We start from the raw sequence: 6,845 nt of genomic DNA on the forward strand, positions 1-6,845 counted from the left end.
AGCCCATTGCCACATACTGAGGGAGCACACCTGCCTTCTACTCTCACCCTTTGTACTCCACAACTTGTCCCTGCCAGGGCCCTGCCCATGGCTTGTCCCACCCCTCCACTGCTCAGGGCAGCCTTGACCCTCTCCCTTCTCCAGCCTTCTTCCTCCTCTCAGCTTCCTCACATCTAATTCACACTTGTTTCCATTGAACTGTGGTTCAGTCCCCCAAGTGCTCACTTCTTAAACAGACCTAATCCCTGGGTGGGCATTGCCTCAGTCAAAGTGAGAACTTGGAAGGACCTGAGCTTAAAAAGGCCAAAGTCTCCCACTGTATCCAGGGCCATCTCCTGTTGTCCTGATCTATGTCTAACCACTGGACCCAGATGACTCTGGAGGGGAAAGTCAGGCTGGAGACTTTGCACAGCCCTCCCTCACTTCAAACCAATTCACTTGCAATTCATGGCACCATCTCCTAACGTCATGGTCCTTTTTGAGAATGAAGGATAAACCACAAGACATTCCAACCTTTGACCTAAAGAAGGGAATGGAAAGGGAATTATGATTTTCATATTTATTGATATGATACATTTAATGAATATACTGATAACTTTGATTTCTCAGGAGACTTTGGCTTGGGAGTCAGAGACTTACAATGCAAGTCGAAATGGTCAATCAAACCCTCGACAACGCTCTCACAATCACTCCATTCCTGTGCCTGTGTGTTAAGTGAAGCTAATCGAAGACGATAGAACCTGGTCCAATCACAATCTGCTCCTATGCCCCACCATGTAATGGCCCCCAAAGAACTGGAAAAATGCTGTTCCCATAGGACTCCAGAACACCCACATTGTCTTGCTCTTGTGGGCTTATTGTGGTAAACCACTCAGGCCCTGGAAATGATTGTTTGTAATGCACCTCCCCCACCCTGCCTTTCCCGCTTGTGATTTATGCATATAACCTGTGCCTTTGCTCTAGCTTAGAGAGCATTCCTCACTCTGAAACCTATTTATTAAACACTACTTGTTTCCTGGTGCTCTTGTGTCTGGCCTGCTTCGAGGGGCTCCAGGTCTTCACAGGTTAGAGACAGGGTCCTGCCCAGACTACATTTAAAATTCTGTTAACAAAGGTTAGTGCCACAGAGTTGGAGAAGTGAAAGGGGCCTGCAGGGCCACCTAATGCATCCCATCCAGTGAAGGAATCCCCACTGCAACATCCCTGACAAGTGGTCATCCAGCTTGAAGTCCTTAAGGAAGGGGATCCCAGCACCTCTCCAGGAAGCTCATTCTACCTTGGACAGATCTGCTAGTGGGTTTTTCTTAAGAACAAACTTAAATGAACCTTTTTTGTGATTTCTACATATATTATGCTTCCCTCTGGATCCAAATAGAGCAGATGTAATCCCTTCTCTACGTAATAGCATAACACTTGAACACAGTGTTCACTTCTCCCCTGAGTCTATTCCTTTCCAGGCTAAACATACCTGTGCTCAAAAAAAGAAACCGAAAGCAGGAGAGGCAGTGAAAGCTTTGAGTTCCTGCCACAGGCTCACCTAGAAGACCATATGCTGCAGCTGCCATGAGCTGCTGAAGAGAGGAAAGGGGCAGCTCCTTTCCTCCCCATAGAAAGTCCAAGAGACATTGCTTTCAAGCCAAATGTTTGGAAAAGAGACATGAGAGGATGAGAACAAAAGTTGTCTCTTCCCCCAAAATCTAATGAGTGGCCACTCTTTCTGCTCTGTGGCCAATTCTCTTTGACAGAGTGTCCCTTCCCAATCACAGGTGATGGTGAGGAGATGGCACTTGGGTACCAACTAGTGGTTCCACAAGAGACCAGAGCACACATCTTTCCAGAAGTGTCCAGGGTCCAGGTTCAGAGCTACACATGATCCATGGGATGCCCCATCCCCCAAACCCATCCCCAAGTGGGCTGCAATCCACCGTGATGCTCCTCCCACCAACCTCCACTGCCTCAACAAAAAGAAAAGATTTGGGAGAAAATATGAGGAGGTTAGACTAGATGTTTTCAGAGATTCCTTTCTCTCTCTGTCTCTGTCTGTCTGTCCTCTTTTCCTCTTTCTCAGTTCACTGATGGCACCTCCTTTTTTCTGGTACTTGCTCTTCACTCTCCTCACCCCTCTCCCCGCTTCACCTCCCCACCCTTTCACCTTCACTCTATACCAGTCTGGTAGCTTTATTCTTGTTAATCTTCATGCACAGGCATCCTCCTACTTTTTCATTAGGGGCACTTCCATGGAGGGACAGAGAGGTCATGATGAGAACCTGTGAGGTCCTAGAATTCCCTCCCAGCTTGGTGGTGCAATGGATAGAGCACTGGGCCTGGAGTCAAGAAAACTTGAATTCCAATCTAGCCTCAGACACTTATTAGTTGTGCGACCTCTGTCTGCCTCAGTTTCCTCATCTATAAAATGGGAAACCCCATTTTAATAGCACCTACCTCTCAGGGGTATTGTGAGGATCAAATGAGATGATATTTGTAAAATGCTTAGCACAGTGCCTGGCACTTAGTAGGTGCTTAATAAATGCTTGGTTTTTGTTTTCCTCCATCCTTGATGGGAGGAAATTCCCCCTAGGCTTAAGCATTGCATGAGCCTAGCCCAAACCCTGCATTTTACAAGGAGGGAAACTGAAAGTCAGAGGAGAAGATAACCTGTTCTTGGTCACTTTTCAAGTGCCTGGTGGAAATGGAATTCAAATGCAGATCTACCTCATTCCCCTACCAACCCAAAGGGACAGGGCAGGACCTCCCAGCGTGTCTTGTGTCCTACCCTGGAGAATCCTAGACTGAACCAGGCAAGATAATATTAGCAGTTAGGATTTCTTTGTTTTGGAGCCAGTTTGAGAGAGTTTGAAGATCTATGAAAAGCTGCCCGGGGTAGGGGCGGGGGAGGGGGAGGGTGGAGATTGGGGGGGTGGGGGTGTGGGGGAGATCTGCTGAATATAAAGTCCATAACGTCTTCCTGGGATACCTTAGCATAGAACAAGGCAGTGCACAAGTTCTATCACATGGCATAGCCGTACCAGATCTCAAAACTATATTATAAGGTGGAGTCATGGAAACTCTTTGAAATTGCTTAGAGTGTGGATCAGTGGGATAGTTAGGTACACAAGACACAGCAGTAAATAACTATAGTAATCTAGTGTTTGATAAAAGACTCCAGCTTCTGGGATAGGACTTACTATTTGAGAAAAACTTCTGGGAAAACTGGAAAATAGTAAGGCAGAAAGTAGGTATAGTATAGACCAAATAGAAAGTAGGTATAGTATAGAGTATAGTATCTCACACTGAGTATCAAGATAAGGTGAAAATGGGCACATGATTTAGACATAAAGAAAGGGGAATCCCTTGACCCCTCAAATATCTCCCAGGCTATCCCCCCTGAACTAGACACTCTCTCATCTTCTGCCCATCTTGACCCCTTGGTGAACTAAGAGAAACCAAGAGAATTCAACTCTACATTGTCCTCTCCTGAATCTCTGGCTCCCTTATCATACCACCAAATATGCCTAAGCCTGAGCTTTGCATCATTCCCACCACCTGTCATTTCACTCATACACATAGTGGAAAAATCATACAGCGGTTCTGATGGGACATCGGCAATATTGTGTGATGACCAACTTTGATAGACTTGGCTTTCTCAGCAATACAATGATCTAAGACAATTCCAAAAAACTCATGATGGAAAATGCTATCCATATCCAGAGAAAGAACTATGGAGTCTGAATGCAGATCAAAGCACACTATTTTCTCTTTCTCTTTTTTTCCCCTTTCTCATGGATTTTCCCTTTTGTTCTGATTCTTCTTTCACAACATGACTAATGTGGAAATGTTTTGTTTTGTTTTGTTTTTTAAAGAGACATCCTTGAGGAAGACTTTAGTAGGGAGCAGACAGTCTTTTCTTAATAATATTTCCACAGTAGACCATATCTTTACCATTACATAATTGACTGAATGATGTTGACTTCAAGGTTTCACCTTGTTTATGTTTTTTGACTCTCTTTAAAAGCATTTAATTTGGTAGGATGAAAATACCACCTTATGGCTCTCTTCCAATAAGGTGTGTCTATGCATACATCAAAATTCTTTGACATGTCTGTGCCAGCTCAAACAATAGAGATTACCTTGTTCACCTGTCATCTAATTATCAACATTAGGTAAAGCATACAATAATGTGACAGAGTCACTAAAGGTACTTGTCACTGTCTTGTAGAAGACCCAAAGCAGTATCCAGTTTGAAGAGGGATTCCCAATAGGTCATCATTATCATAATAGTTAGCATTTATATAGTGCTTTAAGGTTGTCAAAGCACTTTACAAATATCTTTTTTCCCCCTCAAAACAACCTGGGGAGGCAATACCCAGGGTAATATCCCCATTCTATCGATGAGAAAACTGAGGCACACAGAAGTTAAACGACTTTCTCAGGGTCATGTAGCTTAGTGTCTGAGGATGGATTTGCACTCACCTTCCTGATTTCATGTCTAGTCCTCTATCCACTGAGTCAGATAGCTGATAAAGTCCTCCAGATGCCCTTTTTGCACATTATATTGTGCAAAGTAAATCAAATCCTTGACGGTTTCAGGGCCTCCTGAATGAGATCCATAAGCACTCAAGACTTTGGTCAATCTTTATAGGGCCATACCTTTGATCTTACCCTCACCCACAGATGTATTACCTTCATGTTCAAGAGTTCCAAAGTCCCCTTATGGTTACATAACCTATAGGTTTTCACCTCTCCCTCTGCCTTCCCTTACAAAACTACTCATTGCCTGAACTGCAATGTGACCTACAATCCCTCGGCCCCTCAAATATCTTTTAGGCTATCTCCTCTGAGCTAGCCACTCTCTTATCTTCTCGTGAACTAAGAGAAACCAAGAGAATCCAACTCTACATTGTCCTCTCTTGAATGTCTGGCTCCCGTATCATATCACCAAATGTCTAAGCCTAAATTTTGCATCATTCCCACCACCTGTCACTTCACTCCTACACACATAGTGGAGAAATCACACAGCAGTTCTGATTGGATCCATTGCATATTTATGTTACAGAACCTTAACTGGGCCCTTCCTGCTGCCAGGCAATCCGACTACCCCTCCTTTGTCAGCTCATTATCCCATTCTCCACAGTGACTCTTCCAAACCCTTCTCACCTCTCCTCAAACTTCCCCTGTGCTGAGAACCTTGCCTCACATTTGACAGAAAACATTGAGGCCATTCACCACGAGCTCTTTCTGCTCCCCTCTTCCTCTTCTCGTGTCACTCAGGTCCTTCTGCCACTCTCTCTCTTTCCCCTCTGTCTCATCTGATGAATTGGCCTAACTCCCTACTAAGGTTCCACTTGCACAAGTGGTCCCATTCCTCTCCATCACCTCCAAGAGTTTGTCTCCTCTGTCATCCTCACTCTTTCACTTATTTTAGTCTCTCCTTCTCTACTGGCTCATACCCTTCTGCCTACAAACATGCCCATGTTTCCCCCATCCTGAAAAAGTCCTCACTTAATCCTTCCATTCTCTCTAACTATCATTTTATATCTCTTCTGCCCTTTATAGCTAAGCTCCTCAGAAAGGTCACCTACAACAGGTGCCTCCACTTCCTCTCCTCTCACTCCCTTCTTAACCCCTTACAATCTGGCTTCTGACCTTATCACTCCAATCAAACTCCTCTCTTTAAAGTTACTAGTGACCTTTTAGTTGCCAAATCCAATGGCCTTTTTTCAATCCTCATCCTCCTTGACCTCTCTGCAGCCTTGGATACCATTGATCACTCTCTCATCCTTGATACTCTCTTCTCTCTAGGTTTTCAGGTCAACCCCCCCCCCCACAGGTTCTCCTCCTACCTGTCTGACCACTCCTTCTCTGTCTGTTTTGCTGAATGCTCCTCCAGATGCCCTCCCTCAGAGCTCTGTCCTGGGTCCTCTTCTCTTCTCCCTCTATAGTACTTCACTTGGTAATGTCATCAGCTCCCATGGATTTAATTACCATCTCTATGCTGATGATTCGGAAAACTACCTGTCCTACCTCAGTCTCTTTAATCTTGCATCTCCAACTGTCTTTCAGACATCTTGAACTGGATGTCCAGTAGACATCTTAAACTCTCTCTATAGAAAATATAACTTGTTCTCTTTCCCTGTAACCTGTCCTCCACCCTTCCTTCCTTATTACTATAGAGAGCAACACTATCCTCCTAGTTCCTCAGGTCCAAAGCTTAGGAGTTATCCTCAGCTGCTCACTATCTCTTGCCCCACCCCCTCCCCATATCCAATATGTTGCCAAGGCCTATCAATTTCACCTTTGTAACATCTCTACAATACAGCCCTTTTCTCCTCTGATGCTCCTCCCACTCTGGTCCAGGCTCCCATCACCTCATGCTTGGACTAGTGCAATAGCTGCTGGAGGGAGGGATCTACCTGCCTCAAGTCTCTACCCATTCCATTCCATCCTCCATTCATCATCTAAAGTGATTTTCCTAAATCCCAGGCCCAACCATGTCACTCCCCTTGGAAATAAACTCCAGTGACTCCTAATTGCCTCCAGGATCAAATATAAAATGCTCAGCTTGGCCTTCAAAGACCTTCATAACCTAGCCCCCCACCTTTCCAGTCTTCTTCTACCTTACTCTCTGATGTGTATTCTTTGATCTAGTGACATTGGCCTCCTGGCTGTCCCACAGACAAAACTGGCCATCTTTGGGTTCTACATTTTCTTTTTCCCATGCCTGGAGTACTCTCCCTCCTCAACTCTACCTACTGATTTCCCTGGCTCTGAGTCTCAACTAAAACCCCATATTCTATAGGAAGCCTTTCCTGAACCTTCTTAACTCTAGTGCCTTTCTTCTGTTAATT

The sequence above is a fragment of the Vombatus ursinus genome, unplaced genomic scaffold (assembly GCF_900497805.2).
Source record: "Vombatus ursinus unplaced genomic scaffold, bare-nosed wombat genome assembly UNPS02014768.1, whole genome shotgun sequence".
NCBI classification, from domain to species: Eukaryota; Metazoa; Chordata; class Mammalia; order Diprotodontia; family Vombatidae; genus Vombatus; species Vombatus ursinus.